Genomic DNA, 18,271 nt, shown 5'->3' on the forward strand with positions numbered 1-18,271 from the left:
AGCAGAAAGGGAACCCTGGTACCCTGTGGGTGGGAATGTAAACTGTGCAGCCACTATGGAAAGCAGTAGGGAGGTTCCTCAAAAAAAATAAAAATAGAACTACCATAATGATCTAGCAATCACAATTTGGAGTATATATTCAAAGGAAACAAAAACAGGGTATTGAAAAGATACCTGCACTCATGTTCATTGCAGCACTATTCCCAATAGGAAAGATACAGAAACAACCTAAGTGTCAGTAAATGAAGGGATAAGGGGATGGTATAAATACCTTTATGCCATATGGAATAGTACTCAGCCATTAAAAAGAATGAAATCTTGTCATTTGTGACAACACAGATGGACTTAGAGGGCATGATGCTAAGCCAGATAGAAGAAGATAAATACTTCATGATAGCTCTTGTATGTGAAATATTAAAAAGCTGAAATTATAGAAACAGAGAGTAAAATGGTAGTGACCAGGGACTGGGATGTGGGGAAATTGGGGAGATGTTTAGGGCACAAACTTGCAACTAGAAGATGAATAAATTCTAGAGATCTGATGCACAGCACAGTGATTATAGCCAACAATACTGTATTATATACTTCAAAATTGCTAAGAGACTACATATTAAGTATTCTCATCACAAAAAAGAAATGATAATTACGTGACATGCTAGAGGTGTTAACTAAAGCGACAGTGGTAGTCAAATCACAATGTATAAATGTGTCAAATTAACACATTGTACACTTCATTCAATGCCATATGTAAATTATATCTCAGTTAAAACAGAAAAAGAAGGGGAAGGGAGGGAGAAAAGAGGGAAGGGAGAGAGGGAGGAAAGTAAAGGCCCAGTTCACTCTGGCAAGATGGGGAGGGGGAAGTGTGACCTGTGGGGGCCCTGTGTGATGAATGCTAGGTGCAACTCCTCCCCACAGGAGAGGAAGGGGCTGCCCTGAAGCTGGTGATGACGTGGTCAGGGTCCTGCTGCCACTTCAGGTGCGCACCAAGTGTTGCTGACACCCAGACTCCACCCAGCTTCACCGGGGTCTGTGCCCCAGAGCACACCGAGGTGAGGGCCCTTGGAGAGGAAGAGCAGCGGGGGCCCAGGGAAGCCCTTGCCAGCTCCCTCTCCAACTCCAGGCTGATGTTTATATCCTGAGCTTGAAATTCACATAAAAGTAGAGCACCATGTTCTGGACCATCGGACAGCTTGGCAGACTTGGACATTCTAAAAATTCTCACCACACACGGGTACATCTCTCATTGGGAAGAGTGCATCAGCCTTCTGATGGGTCTCCTGCTTCTGCTCCTGTCCCCCTTGGATCAATTCTCAATACAGCAACTGAGTGATCTTAAAACACACAGGTCTGACCACGCCACCCTCTAGCAAAACCTCCCCGTGGCTTCCAGGTGCTTCCAGTGACCTGGAAGACCCTCCAGTGGGCCCAACCTTCACCTCTCTGGGCTTCTCTCCTGGGCCTCTCCCCTTGCTCCTCCATGCACTCCCATTCCTCAAACACACCATGCTCCCTTCTGCTTTGAGACCGTTGAACCTCTTCTCATGTCCTGTGATGTTCTTTTCCCAAATACCCACTTGGTTCTCCCTCACTTCCTCCACACCTCTGCTCAAACACCATATCATCAGAGAAACCCTCCCAGCCACCCTAGAAAGAACACTGTGTCAACCCTGTTCCACCTCACTGTCCCATCCCTCTGACCCAACTGATCTTTCCTACATAGAATTCATCACCACTTGTCATAAGGTTTATTTGTATGAGTGTTTGTTTAATCCCAGCTTCTCCCCACTAGAATAGAAGCTCCATGAACTTGTCTTGCACACTACTATAGTACATTCCCAGATCCTCTCTCAGGACCCTGCACAAATTAGCATATTTGATGAATGGGAATGAATGACTAACAGGAAATCATCAAGGACAAGGGTCTCCAATCCCTGGGCCATGGACTATGGCCTGTTAGGAATCAGGCCACACAGCAGGAGGTGAGCAGCGGGCAAGCAAGCAAAGCTTCCTCTGTATTTACAGCTGCTCCCCACTGCTAGCATTACTGCCTGAGCTCCACCTCCTATCAGATCAGCAGCAGCATTAGATTCTCATAGGATCATGAACCCTAATGTGACCTGCCCATGTGAAGGATTTAAGCTGTGTAACCCTTAAGAGAATCACCCCCAAACCACCCACCCCCTCAACCCTGTCCATGGAAAACTTCTCTTCCACGAAACCAGTCCCTGGTGCCAAAAAGGCTGGGAACCGCTGTTCTAGGTGATGTTGGGCCATCAGATTGGGTCAGCTAGAGTCAGACAACAAGAGTTTAGGAGACCACAACACAGTGTGATATCAGAATTGCTGTAGAAAGTTCAAAGTCATACTCTCCTTATTCATTCAGCAAACAATTTCCACACATCTGCTCTATGCCTAGTGTCTATTCCTGTCATAAGAATTTCTTCCTTACAAAAGAAGGAACGCAATCCCCATATAATAAAGCATAACAAAAGGGGTGTTTACATTCTCCCAAAACACTTCAGATATGCAGATGACACCACCCTTATGGCAGAAAGTGAAGAAGAACTAAAAAGCCTCTTGATGAAAGGGAAAGAGGAGAGTGAAAAAGTTGGCTTAAAGCTCAACATTCAGAAAACTAAGATCACGGCATCTGGTCCCATCACTTCATGGGAAATAGATGGGGAAACAGTGGAAACAGTGTCAGAATTTATTTTGGGGGGCTCCAAAATCACTGCAGATGGTGACTTCAGCCATGAAATTCAAAGACACTTACTCCTTGGAAGAAAAGTTATGACCAACCTAGATAGCATATTCAAAAGCAGAGACATTATTTTGCCAACAAAGGTCTGTCTAGTCAAGGCTATGGTTTTTCCAGTGGTCATGTATGGATGTGAGAGTTGGACTGTGAAGAAGGCTGAGCGCCGAAGAATTGATGCTTTTGAACTGTGGTGTTGGAGAAGACTCTTGAGAGTCCCTTGGACTGCAAGGAGATCCAACCGGTCCATTCTGAAGGAGATCAGTCCTGGGTGTTCTTTGGAAGGACTGGTGCTAAAGCTGAAACTCCAGTACTTTGGCCACCTCATGCGAAGAGTTGACTCATTGGAAAAGACTCTGATGCTTGGCGGGATTGGGGACAGGAGGAGAAGGGGATGACAGAGGATGAGATGGCTGGATGGCATCACAGACTCGATGGACACGAGTTTGAGTGAACTCCAGGAGTTGGTGATGGACAGGGAGGCCTGGCGTGCTGTGATTCACAGGATTGCAAAGAGTCAGACATGACTGAGTGACTGAACTGAAGTGAACTGAGAAGTGATGGAATGGTCTAGAAAAATTTATGCTATTGGGAAATCCTGTAAAACATAGCCTACATCTCTCAACAGGTGAGAACATTCAGCATTACTAACATGGAGAGTTGCCTTCTCTCTACTTTTTCAAGCCTACCTATCTCCTCAGGCGTGTGTCTGGTGTGTCTTTATGTACTGGTGTGACTTCTTGGACTCCTCAATTTAGAGTGAGTCCACAAGGAGGAATTTTTCACCTTCCAGTTGAATCAGAAAGTGCTCAAGAAGAACACGGAGGCTGTGTAAGCCCCAGTGATGACCCAGGAGTGTTCTAAGATTAGTCAAGCACTGAGGCCAGCACTTGGGCAGCTGGAGCCATGATGAGTGATAAGGTGGTGACAGAGATGGGAGGGGGTGTGCCGGTTGAGCAGAGGGGCAACAGGACAGGTGGCCCGAGAGAACTGGGAGAAATGTGAGAGCCACCAAGGTCCTCCTCATAGTGATCAGATTTCCACCTCGTGACTCTGCAGCTGCAAAGTGCACCTGGCCTGTGTTCTCAGCATAAGACCTGCATGCTTGGAAAGGTCAGCTTCCGAATCATCAGAAAGTGATCTGCTCACGGGGCTGTCTGAGCACTTCGTGAAGAACATTCACAAAACAGTCCTCCCTTCTCCAGGCAGATTCAATCTTGAGTTGCCTAAACTTTCACATGCTCTTCAAAGATGTGGGAAGAAAAGTGTCATGGCTTAAAAAGTTCCATGTTTCTGCATCACAGGTTTGCAGATTTAGGGAATACACGTCCTCCGTGATCCCACAGACCATGGCTGCGGAAGTATTCATGGGAGCCCCAGAGGCTCCACCACAAGAGCCTCTTTCTGGAACACTCAGACAGACTTCGGCTAGAGGAGTGCCACAGGGGAGGGTGGCTTGGCCACCTGAACCAACTGTACCAACAACATGATCGGGGGCCTCACAGCTAGGCCTGTGGCAGCTGAAATGCTGGCTGCCTCAGACCTCCTGAGCTGCAGCAGGAAAGCAACAACCTGGATAGTCTGAACGCTCCAGGCGTGTCCTGTTCTCAAACATTTTAAACTGTTTCCCAAAACTCCAAAAGCCCCTAAATATTTGGCTGACTCTGTGCTTGAGATTTTCTTTTGTTTTTTTATGGTAAAGCTAACAAAGCAGTTGTAATGGCCAAAACCAGAAACAACATAAACGTCCATCAACAGTGGAAAAAACAACTAAGTAATATCATCTTCATAGTACTGACTCCCATACATTAGTGAGAATTAAAGAATTATAACCCCAAGGAGCAACAAGGATGAACCTCAGAAATATAACATTAAGCCCAAGGAGATAGATGCAGGCAGGCAACAGACAGGGTAGTGCAGGTACCTCTTATGAAAAGTCACACGAAGTTCAACAATGGGCACAACTCACCTACACTCACCTACAGGTTGGTGGTCACTTGACTGGACAATGCCCAAGAGGAGGCCTGGGGAGGGCTTCTGAGGTGCCAGTCCAGTTGTGTTTCTGGATCTGGGTACTGTCACCCGAAGTGTTCACTTTATACAAGTGTGTCATGCTGTATGCTTGCATACGTTTCTGTATGCATCTCATACTTCAACTGTTAAAAGAAGTAGTTCATTGTTTATTCTTTTGAATATTCTTAGTAAACATGCTTCCCAGGTGGCACAGTAGTAAAGAATTTTCCTGCCAATGCGGGAGACACAAAAAACACAGGTTTGATCCCTGGGTTGGGAAGATGCCTTGGAGTAGGAAATAGCAACCCACTCCAGTGTTCTTGCCTGGGTAATCCCATGGACAGAGAAACCTGGTGGGCTACAGTTCATGGGGTCATAAAAGTCAGACACGACTGAGCATGCACGCACGCACGCACGCACGCACACACACACACACACACACACATACACACACACACAGTTAACATGTACTGAGTGTACCCTGGGCTACAAACTCCCATAGGATTGGCCCCAGACATAAATCCACCTCAGGGCCTTTTCACTGGCTGTTGCTTCTGCTTGCAATGCTCTCTCTGCAGATATCCATCCACAGGGCCTGATTTCTCACCTCCTTCACATTTTTATTCAAGTACAGGGATTGACAAACTGCAGTCCATGGCCACACTTGCTTTTCTGCCTATTCATATACATGAAGTTTTGTAAGACACAGCCATGTTCATTCCTTTATGTAATGCATAGGGTTGCTTTTGCACTAAAAAGTTGTTAAGCACTTGGCCAGAAAAGTCTGGCCCTTTACAGAAAAGCTTTGCCAGCCCGTTCTGATGCCACCTTCCCAGTGAGGTCTTCCCTGACTTCACTTAAAACTGGAATCTACCGGATGTGGAGGAAAGGGAGCCCTGGTGCACTGCTGGTGAGAATGTGAATTTTTTCAGCCACTATGAAAAATATTATGGAAGATCCTCAAAAAATTAAAAATAGAACTACCATATAATCAAGAAATTCCACTTCTGGATGTTTATCCAAAAGAAACAAAATCAGTACCTTGAAAAGATATCTGCAACCCCAAGTTCACTGCAGCATTATTTACAATAACCAAGACATAGAAACCAAGGTGTCCACCAACAGATGAATGGATAAAGAAAGTGTCATTTACTACATAAGGAGGCAAAACCCTATACATTGAAAACTATAAGACCCTGATGAAAGAAATTGAAGATGACACAAATAGATGGAAAGATATACTGTGTTCTCAGGTTAGAAGAATCAATATTGTTAAAATGACCATTCTACCCAGGGCAATCTACAGATTCAACATAATCTCTATCAAATTACCAATGGTATTTTCCACAGAACTAGAACAAAAATTTTTCTAATCTGTGTGGAAACAAAAAGACCCCAAATAACCAAAATAATCCTAAGAAAGAAGAACAGAGCTGGAGTAATCACATTTCCTGACTTCAGACTATACAATAAAGATACAGTAATCAAAGCAGTATGGTCCTAGCATGAAAACAAACATACAGATAAATGGAACCACAATATAAAGTCCAAAAATAAACCCACTCACTTATAGTCAATTAATCTAAGACAAAGGAGACAAGAATATACAATGGAGAAAATACACTCTCCAATAAGTCATTCTGGGAAAACTGGACAGCTACATGGAAAAGAATTAAATCAGAACATTCTCTAATACCACATACAAAAAAAAAAAAAAATCTCAAAATGGATTAAAGACCTTAATGAAAGACCAGATACTATATAAAATTTCTACAGAAAAACTGAGGTGGAACACTCTTTGGCATAAATCAGCAATATTTTTTGGATCTATCTCCTGAAGAAAACAAAAACAAAAATAAACAAATGGGACTTAATTAGACTTGAAAGTTTTGCATAATAAAGGAAACCACTGACAGAAGGAAAAGACAATCTACTGAGTGGGAGAAAATGTTTGCAAATGACATGACTGATAAGGGGTTAATACCCAACAAATATAAATAGCTCAACATCAAAACAAAAACCTGATTAAAAAATTGGCAGAAGAACTGAATAGATATTTTTCCAAAGAAGAAATGCAGATGGCCAACAGGCACATGAAAAGATGCTCAGCATTACTAATCATCGGGGAAATGCAAATCAAAACCGCAGTATTACATCACACCTGTCAGAATGGCTATCATCAAAAGAACACAAATAACAAATGTCAGCAAATATGTGGCAAAAAGTAAACTCTCATACACTGCTGGTGAGAATGCAAATTGGTGCAGCAACAGTGGAAAACAGTATGGAAGCTTCTCAAAAAACTAGAAGTAGAACTACCGTGCTGCTGCTACTGCTAAGTCGCTTCAGTCGTGTCCGACTCTGTGCGACCCCATAGACGGCAGCCCACCAGGCCCCGCCGTCCCTGGGATTCTCCAGGCAAGAACATTGGAGTGGGTTGCCATTTCCTCCTCCAATGCATGAAAGTGAAAAGTGAAAGTGAAGTCGCTCAGTCATGTCCGATTTTTAGCGACCCCATGGACTGCAGCCTACCAGGCTCTTCCGTCCATGGGATTTTCCAGGCAAGAGTACTGAAGTGGGGTGCCATTGCCTTCTCCCGCCATAAGACCCATCAGTCAGTTCAGTTGCTCAGTCGTGTCTGACTCTTTGCGACCCCATGAATCGCAGCACGCCAGGCCTCCCTGTCCATCACCAACTCCTGGAATTCACTCAGACTCACATCCATCGAGTCAGTGATGCCATCCAGCCATCTCATCCTCTGTTGTCCCCTTCTCCTCCTGCTCCCAATCCCTCCCAGCATCACAGTCTTTTCCAATGAGTCAACTCTTTGCATGAGGTGGCCAAAGTACTGGAGTTTCAGCTTTAGCATCAGTCCTTCCAAAGAAATCCCAGGGCTGATCTCCTTCAGAATGGACTGGTTGGACCTCCTTGCAGTCCAAGGGACTCTCAAGAGTCTTGTCCAACACCACAGTTCAAAAGCATCAATTCTTCGGCACTCAGCTTTCTTCACAGTCTGACTCTCACATCCATACATGACCACTGGAAAAACCATAGCCTTGACTAGATGGAACTTTGTTGGCAAAGTAATGTCTCTGCTTTTGAATATGCTATCTAGGTTGGTCATAACTTTTCTTCCAAGGAGTAAGCATCTTTTAATTTCATGGCTGCAGTCACCATCTGCAGTGATTTTGGAGCCCAAAAAAATAAATTCTGACACTGTTTCCACTGTTTCCCCATCTATTTCCCATGAAGTGATGGGACCAGATGCCATGATCTTCATCTTCTGAATGTTGAGCTTTAAGCCAACTTTTTCACTCTCCACTTTCACTACACGGAGCTATCCCACGTCTGAGGTCAGGGGCGGTGGCCAAGAATGCCAGGCTGCAACAGCTCAGGAGCAGCCGAGAGGAGCAATCCCATACCTGGGTATATATCCAAAACAAACATCAACTAACTTGAAAAGATACATGCACGCTGGTGTTTACTGCAGCATTATTTACAACTGCCAAGATATGGAAGCAACCTAAGTGTCCACGAACAGAAGAATGGATAAACAAGATAGCATACACATACATACAACCACACACACACACACACACACACAACGGAATACTACTCAGCCATAAAAAAGAATGAAATTTTTCTATATGCAACATGGATAGACTTGGAGGGTATTGTGCTGAGTGAAATAAGTAAACAGAAAAAGACAAATAATGTATGGTTTCACTTATATGAGAAATATAAAAAACAAAAAAGCCAAACTCCCAGATAGAACAGATAAGTGGTTGCTAGAGGTGAGAGGTGGGAAGGGCAGGGGTGTGAAATGGGTGAAAGGGGGTCAAAATGTACAAACTTCTAGTTATAGGATAAGTAAGTCCTTGGGATGTGATACAATTGTTGTTCAGTCACTAAGTTGTGTCCAGCTCTTTGCATGGAGTTGGACTGTAGCACACCAGGCTCCTGTGTCCTCCACTATCTCACAAAGTTTGCTCAAATTCATGTCTGTTGAGTTGGTGATGCCATCTAAGCATCTCATCCTCTGCCACTCCCTTCTCCTTTTGCCTTCAATCTTTTTATGTGATGTACAGCATAATATTAAAAGTTTTTTTTTAGTGGAATCCATCTCCACTCCCTCTCCCTCACCACTTTACCCCCACTCCCAACTTTTGATACAGCATTTTACTTTTGGCTGTTTTCAGTTATAATTTTGTGGCCTCCCTTCAGGAGGATATAAGCTACATGATGGCAGAAATTTCTATGTGTTTTCTTCTTTTCTAATTGTACTCCTAGCATCTCAAACAGTATCTAACAGAGATATAATTCTATAAATATGTGTCGAGTCAATGAAAGAAACTCAAAAGATAATGCCAGGTACTACACTGACCAATTTTATAACCATTAGCTTATTTACATTCCTTGCCTCATTTAGAGGATTTTTTCCCAGTGTGAGTAGGTCTAAGTTAAAATAAGATCTTTGGCAGGCTTAACGTTTTTTTAAAGGTGCAACAGATTAGGGGCGGCAGCAGCAGTCATGACAGGAAAGATTCAATATTAGCAACTAACCCTTAAGAACAAGGAGAAGGAAGAGAGGGTGGGTACTGTTATTAGATTTGTCTACTTTAAGAAAAGAAATCGCAACCCTGAGGAGCTGCTGTCAATAAGTAACCACTCCTTGAGAGCAGCTTATTTGATTGTTGGGTCATACGGTCCTCATCCCGGGAAAAGCAAGGAGCTGATGGCAGCAGAAATAGTTGAAATTCTTGGCATGCTTCCAGAGTTATTTTCCAGTCTCTCAGTAAATCTTCATTTTCTCCCACAGCTAAACAGCCTAAGTATGGTATCTCTTGGTATTATTTCCTACAACTGCATATGAATCTACAACTGTCTCAAGAAAAAGAATTAAAAAAAAAAAACACAACACATATTTCCAAGGATTATAGCTCAGTTTATCCACTCATTTCTGAGGACACAGGAAAGCTGGAAAACACACACTTTCCTCCATGCTGAGGGGTTAACATACAGTATCCTCATAAAAACACTTGTGACCTAAGAAACTTTCATAACTTAGGTTATAGTTATGAAAAGATAACATCTATAATTGAATTTTTAAAACAAATTGGTTTAAATCTTCATGTTTCTTGTGAGTCAAGGGATAATTAAGAATGACCAATAAAGCAGAAGGCCAACTCTGAAGGTGGCCAACAGAGTGAAGGCCTGAAGCAGTGGTTCAGTCATGATCCGCTCCCTCCCCCAGACCTACAGACAGAACAAGCTCCAGGGTGAGGGATGCCCCAAGGGTGTGAGGCTGCCTGAGGAAAGGAGGGTTCCAATGACAGACATCTCCTCGCCTGTTCCAATATTAACTCCCAGCAGAACATCCAACTGCCTAAGTTAAAACTTTATTATCAAGACATGGAAACAACCCAAATTCCCATCAATAGATGGTTGGTTTAAGATGGGATATTACTCAACCATAAAAGAATGAAAGAATATTGTCATTCATTGAAATGAAATATTGTCATTTGCAGCAACATGGATGGACCTAGAGATTATCAAACTAAGTGAAGTCAGTCAGATAGAGAAAGACAAATATTGTACTATATGATAGTATTTAGTGAAGTGAAAGTGAAATCGCTCAGTCGTGTCTGACTCTTTGCGACCCTGTGGACTGTAGCCCACCAGGCTCCTCCGTCCATGGGATTCTCCAGGCAAGAATACTGGAGTGGGGTGCCATTGCCTTCTCCGAGATACACACTACTATATATAAAATAAATAAGCAACAAAAATTTACTGTACAGCACAGGGAACTATAGCACTATACTGTATAGCATGGGTAGCTTCCCTAGTAGCTCAGTCAGTAAAGAATCTGCCTGCAGTGCAAGAGACCCAGGTTCAATCCCTGGGTCGGGAAGATTCCCTGGAGAAGGAAATGGCAACCCACTCCAGTATTCTTGCCTGGAAAATCCTATGGATAGAGGAGTCTGGAGGGTAAAGTCCATGGAGTTGCAAGAGTCAGACACAACTTAGCAACTAAACCACAGGGAACTATATTCAAATTCTCATAACAACATATAATGGAAAATAATCTGAAAAATAAATAAATGTGTGTAACCGAATCACTCTGCTATATACCTAAAACTAACACAATGTTGTAAATCAACTACACTTCAATAAAAACAACTTTTTAAATACAACTGCCATTTGTTATTCAGTCACTCAGTCATGTCCGACTCTTTGCAACCCCATGGACTGCAGCACACCAGGCTTCCCTGTCATTCACAATTTCCCAGAGTTTGCTCAAACTCATGTCCATTGAATCAATGATGCCATCCAACCATTCCATCTTCTGTCACCCCCTTCTCCTCCTGCCCTCAGTCTTTCCCAGCATCAGGATCTTTTCCAATGAGTCAGCTCTTCACATCAGGTGGCCAAAGTATTGGAATTTCAGCTTACTCATCAGTCCTTCCAGTGAAGATTCAGGGTTGATTTCCTGTAGAATGGACTTGTTTGATCTCCTTGCTGTCCAAGGGACTCTCAAGAGTCTTCTCCAGAACCATAACTACCATAAGACCCAGCAATCCCACTTCTGCGTATATATCCAAGAGGACTTGAAAGCAGGATGTTGAAGAGATAACTGCACCCATATTTTCACTGAAGTATTATTCACAACAGCCAAGATATAGGAACAACCTAAGAGTTCATCAAGGAATACTTATATATGCATAACAATGGAATATTTTTCAGCAATGAGAAGGAAAGAAATCCTGCCATTTGCAACAACATGAATAAAATTTGAGAACACTTTTCTAAGTGAAATGAATCAGACAGAGAACAACAACTGCATAGTATCACTTATATGGGAAGTCAGGATGGGAGGGGAATGTTACACTCAAAGAAACAGTTAAAAAGTGGTTGCCAGGGGCTAAGGAAAATATGGAGCAGTAGGTAAAGGGTACATACTTTCATCTATAAAATGAATAAGGTCTGAGAATCTAATGTTAAACATAGTGATTATAGTCATAATACTGCATTACATATTTGAAATATGCTAAGAGAATAGAACTTAAAGTTTTCTTCCCAAAAATAAATATATATAAAAAGTTACTGTCAAGATACAGTAGAAGCCACCCCTTGTGCAAACCCAAGCCACAGTGTAAATCCACTTTACCACTTCACACCCACTAGGATAGCTGCAGTCAAAAAGTCAGATGATAACAATGTTATGGTGAGAACGTGGAGGAAATGGAACCCTCATACACTGCTGGCAAGAATGTAAAATAGTCCAGTCACTGTGAGTAACAGTCTGCTGGTTCCTCAAAACTTAAACAGAGTTACCACATGAACCAGTAATTCTACTCTAAGGTAAATGAAAACACATGTCCACACAAAAACTTGTACACAAATGCTCAAAGCAGCACTATTCATAACAGCCAAAAAATGGACACAACTCAAATGTCCATCAAAAAATGAATGGACAAACTGGCATATCCATAAATAGAATATTATCTGGCAATGAAAAGAAATAAATGTACTGAAACATCCTGATAAAAGTATGAAGTACTGATACAACATGAATGAACTTGGAAAACATTATATAAACTGAAAGATGTCAGTCACAAAGACCATATATCTTATCATTCTATGTAGATGAAATGTCCAGAATAGGCAAATCTATATAGACAGAAAGTAGATTCGTTGTGTTGGGAGAAATGCAGGGGTAGGTGGGGAGTGATGGCTAAGTGGTCCGGTGTTTCTTTTGGGGGTGATGAAATGCTCTAAAACTGACTGCGGTGATGGCTGCACAAACTTGTGAATATATTAAAAATCACTGAATTATACACCTCAAATGGGTGAATTGTACGGTATGTATATTGGATCTCAATAAAACTGCTTTTTATTTTTTTGTTGTTTTTTTTTAATTTTTATTTTATTTTTATACTTTACAAAATTGTATTAGTTTTGCCAAATATCAAGATGAATCCGCCACAGGTATACATGTGTTCCCCATCCTGAACCCTCCTCCCTCCTCCCTCCCCATACCATCCCTCTGGGTCGTCCCAGTGCACCAGCCCCAAGCATCCAGTATCGTGCATCGAACCTGGACTGGAAACTCGTTTCATACATGATATTTTACATGTTTCAATGCCATTCTCCCAAATCTTCCCACCCTCTCCCTCTCCCACAGAGTCCATAAGACTGTTCTATACATCAGTGTCTCTTTTGCTGTCTCGTACACAGGGTTATTGCTACCATCTTTCTAAATTCCATATAGATGCGTTAGTATAGTGTATTGGTGTTTTTCTTTCTGGCTTACTTCACTCTGTATAATAGGCTCCAGTTTCATCCACTTCATTAGAACTGATTCAAATGTATTCTTTTTAATGGCTGAGTAATACTCCATTGTGTATATGTACCACAGCTTTCTTATCCATTCATCTGCTGATGGACATCTAGGTTGCTTCCATGTCCTGGCTATTATAAACAGTGCTGCGAGGAACATTGGGGTACACGTGTCTCTTTCCCTTCTGGTTTCCTCAGTGTGTATGCCCAGCAGTGGGATTGCTGGATCATAAGGCAATTCTATTTCCAGTAAAACTGCTTTTTAAAAAAAATGGAAGGAATTCCCTGGCTCGAGCAGTTAGGACTCAGTACTTTCACTGCTTGGCCCTGGGTTCGATCCCTGGTCTGGGAACTAAGATCCCACAAGCCATGTGACACAGCCAAAAAAAAAAAAAAAGACATGAAAATATGGGGGGATCCCTCTCAGAGACTCTGACCAGCACCAACCCTCATTAAGAAGATGCACTTGGTCCCTCTTACAAGTTCTGCCCTCACCAGGTTTACCCCCTAGGATAAGCCAGCAGGTTGGACCTGCATTCTTATGAGTTCTTCTCCTTCCCTAGTTGGCTACTTACTTGAGAAAAGACTGATAAATTGAATATGAGGCATTTTACAACATATAATGTGTGTATAAATTCACAATAATAGCTCAATCAATCCCCAAATAGCACAAGAGCCCAGGAGAAGCAAAAGCAGTGAGGCTCGCAGAGGGCCCAGAGGAGAAGGAGGAAGTTTGCCATGATGAGGGGCTCATTAGACCTCATTCCTCTCTCCTGGTGGGAAAGTGGATCAAGCTGAGCACTCTCAGGGCACCCAGGATGGTGAAAACAGCTCTCAGGTATTTTGCAAAATACAATATAATAAAAGCAAGAAGATTCGCAAAGCGCCAAGAGGCCACTTGGAAAGCCAGGAAAGAGAAGCAAAAGATTAAACATAAGGCTGATTGCTGAAGGATTGTCTTTTTTTCCCCATTTGTTAACAGAAAAAATAAATAAATAACTGTCGAACCTCTTGACTTCTATTTCATGCACAATTCTCAGGATTCAATTCCAGGAAGTGTTTCTGCCTCAGCACCTAAATAATTCACAACTGCTCAAAATATCTACGAGGAACTTGCATCAGGGATAAACCCACCCCGCAGTGCCGTGTTGAAGGCTGTCTGGGTGTCTCTATTTAAATTCCTGAAGAGCAGATGCCTGGTTGGCCATAGTGGAAACCTGCTCCTCTCACAAGGCCCCTTTCTACTGAGTGGTTGCTTGGGGTAGAAAAAGGAGAGATGTATAGTCAGAAAGCACAGAATGAAGCTATTCTATGATACTTTAATGATGGATACATGTTACTATAAACTTGTCCAAACCCACAGAATGTATAAAATCACGAGTGAACCCTAATGTAAACTCTGGATTTTGGATTTTAATGATGTATCAATGTAGGTTTATCAGTTTTAGTTACAACACACGTAACACTCTGGTGGGAGATGCTGATATTGGGGAGGCTCTGCATATACAGGGATGAAGGGTACAGCAGAAATCTTTGTACCTTATTCTGAATGTTGCCGTGAACCTAAAACTGCTCTACAAGAAAAAAAAAAAGACATTTTGGAGAGGAAATATGTGCCTTTATTTTCAGAGAGGGCTTAGAAAGTTGGAAAAGATTTTAGATTTTTAGTCCAATGCCTGCAACTTTCTCAGGGAGCATCGGGATCCAGAAAAGAGAAGGGACCTGTTTAACGTGGTGAATGACAAAGGACTAGGACCCAGGCATCTACATTTCCATTTTCATAGCTCTTTCAGCTTCATTCTAGGGCATTGTTTATGTGAGCTTGGTTAATGTCACTATTTTCTCTGTGTATCTAAGTGACATACTTATCTAAGTGTATTTAAGTGACATACTGTGATTTAAGTTCAAATTAAACTGCTCATTGCTGGTATATAGGAAAGAGATTGATTTTTTTTATATATATTAACCTTGTACTCCTTGAAAAGGAGTACGTCAAAGCTGTATACTGTCACCCTGCTTATTTAACTTATATGCAGAGTACGTCATGAGAAACGCCGGGCTGGAAAAAGCACAAGCTGGAAACAAGATTGCCAGGAGAAATATCAATAACCTCAGATATACAGATGACACCACCCTTATGGCAGAAAGTGAAGAGGAACTAAAAAGCCTGTTGATGAAAGTGAAAGAGGAGAGTGAAAAAGTTGGCTTAAGGCTCAACATTCAGAAAACGAATATCATGGCATCTGGTCCCATCACTTCATGGGAAATAGATGGGGAAACAGTGGAAACAGTGTCAGACTTTATTTTTTGGGGCTCCAAAATCACTGCAGCTGGTGACTGCAGCCATGAAATTAAAAGATGCTTACTCCTTGGAAGGAAAGTTATGACCAACCTAGACAGCATATTCAAAAGCAGAGACATTACTTTGCCAACGAAGGTCCGTCTAGTCAAGGCTATGGTTTTTCCAGTGGTCATGTATGGATGTGAGAGTTGGACTGTCAAGAAAGCTGAGCGCTGAAGAATTGATGCTTTTGAGCTGTGGTGTTGGAGAAGATTCTTGAGAGTCCCTTGGACTGCAAGGAGATCCAACCAGTCCATCCTAAAGGAGATCAGCCCTGGGATTTCTTTGGAAGGACTGATGCTAAAGCTGAAACTCCAGTACTTTGGCCACCTCATGCAAAGAGTTAACTCATTGGAAAAGACTCTGATGCTGGGAGGGATTGGGGGCAGGAGAAGGGGACGACAGAGGATGAGACGGCTGGATGGCATCACCGACTCGATGGATGTGAGTTTGAGTGAACTCCGGGAATTGGTGATGGACAGGGAGGCCTGGAGAGCTGCAATTCATGGGGTCGCAAAGAGTCAGACACGACTTAGCGACTGAACTGAGCTGTATCCTATAATCTTGCTTTAATCACTTATTAGTGCAGAGAAGACTCAGATAATGTATGTGATGAGGCATTAAAATTTTGTTGGTTTAGTGAATGCTTACTGGCTGATTAACTGTGACTGTAAAATGTTTCTTATCCCTCCTGCAAAAAACATTCATAGGGACCACCATGGTCACAGAGGCATCCAATACCTTTGCTTCCAGGCACGTTCACACACCCCTTGATCAAATGCCTTCCCCTTGCCTTTCTGCTCCCCTTTGTCCTGAGGCCAAGTTTCCCTTCTTCTTGCCCCTCGCTAACTGGGGTCCTCTGGGATCTAAATAAGTCACTATTCCCTAGAATGAATCTCACATGTCAAATGTCTTTCAGCATTTCTGACTGTTCTTCACACATCACTGAGGGAATGGAATCTTAAACAGGGTTTTGGGAGGAAAGGTCCTCTCAGAAGACATCCTAAGACTGCAGGACATACAGGTGAGCAGAGAAGGTGAAGAGCACAGATAGGTTCTTTATTTATTCCAGTCAAGCTACAAGGAGAAAAATAAAATGACACAATGGAAGCAGTGAGGATACTCCCAAATATCCAGGATGCAACTATCAGTCATCCAGCACAAATACAAGCCCGCCAAAGAGAATAAAGGAGTTGAGAGAAATATTAAGCGGACCCCAACATTTCTGAGGGCGTGTAGAGCCTGAGACAAAAACCCAGTGCATCTTACCTCTAGTTCTAGAAGTGTCAGCCAAGCTAGCCATATAAAAAAATTCTCTAGGTCACCTGGCCCACCAAACTACACATCAATAGGGTTGTTATTAGTCCCTAATAAAAGGAAGTCATTACTGTTTTCTGAAAATTCTGGAAGGATGTACCAAAAAAAAAAAAAAAATCCTTGGAGCGTGGTGGCTTCTGAGGAATGTGTCTGGGGTGTGGTGTTAGAGGAACATTTACTTTTCATTTCAGAATCTTTTGTATTATTTAGGTACTGAGGAATTTATTTACAGGGCAGCAATGGAGAAACAGACATCGAGAATAGACTTATGGACATGGGGAGAGGGGAGGAGAGGGTGAGATGTATGGAAAGAGTAACATGGAAACTTACATTACCATATGTAAAATAGAGAGCCAACAGGAATTTGCTGTATGGCTCAGGAAACTCAAACAGGGGCTCTGCATCAACCTAGGTGGGTGGGTTGGGGAGGGAGATGGGAGGAAGCTTCAAAAGGGAGGGGATATATGTACACCTATGGCTGATTCATGTTGAGGTTTGACAGAAAACAACAAAATTCTGTAAAGCAATTATCCTTCAATAAAAAAATAAAGAAAAAAAGCATATTTTGTATTATTTGAACTGATAATATGTGCTCTATAGTAATTATTAAAGAGGAAAGATATCACCTCCAAAATAAACAATGGGGGGAAAATAATTGATTTGAGATGTGTTGTTTTATTTATCTGTAATGACAAGTATTAGGTGCTAATTTTCTTTGTCTAAATCATTAGATGACCCAATTCAAGTGGATTCATCCCAGGTATGCAAGGCAAGATCAAATTCCAAAATCAGTGAATGCAATCCATCACAAGAACAAACTAAAAAAGAAAAAAATCACTTGATTATTTCAATAAATGCAGAAAAACCTTGACAAAATCCAGCATCCAATCATGATAAAAACTCTTAGTAAACTCAGAATAGAAGGGAACTTTCCGAACTTAATTAAAAAAAAAAAATCTACAAAAAGTCTACAGTTCATACCATCCTCAATGATGAGAAACTCAGATTTCCCGCTAAGATTAATAAGTCCCCTCTCACCACTCCTTTTCAAAACTATAATAGAAGTCCTTCCCAATGCAATAAGGCAAGAGAAAGATTGGGAAGGAAGTAATAAAACGGTCTTTGTTCACAGACATGATTGTCTACATAGAAAATTTGAAAGAATTGACAAAAAACTGGAAAAGGCAAAAATATCATGACAGTAAAAAGCATCTTTCATTTTCATTTAATCCTCAGAAACAGCCCTATGAAATGGGGACTTAATATCCCCATTTTATGGGTTGGGAAAATGGGCCAAGAAATGCATCCCACCCCAGGACACACAGATAGTAAGCATTGGGCTGAGATGTGAACTTTGGTCTGTCCAAGACCACGAAGTTCAAACAATGAAGGTATAATCCCTAGGGATGTTAACTGTGAGCAGATACTGTCACGATAGTTTTGCCTTTTCCAGAATGTCATATTGTTTTAAAAAATACGAAAGTAACACACACTTCCCTTGG

The 18,271-nt window shown here is 42.0% G+C and overlaps 1 protein-coding gene across 12 annotated transcripts in view; it reads right to left on the reverse strand.

Annotated features, from left to right (window-relative positions):
* FRMD3 (FERM domain containing 3) overlaps positions 1-18,271 on the reverse strand; it is a 380,275-nt gene that overhangs the window by 311,185 nt on the left and 50,819 nt on the right. The gene's annotated exons all lie outside the window — the stretch shown is intronic.

Source organism: Bubalus bubalis, chromosome 3, assembly GCF_019923935.1.
Source record: "Bubalus bubalis isolate 160015118507 breed Murrah chromosome 3, NDDB_SH_1, whole genome shotgun sequence".
In the NCBI taxonomy this organism is placed as follows: Eukaryota; Metazoa; Chordata; class Mammalia; order Artiodactyla; family Bovidae; genus Bubalus; species Bubalus bubalis.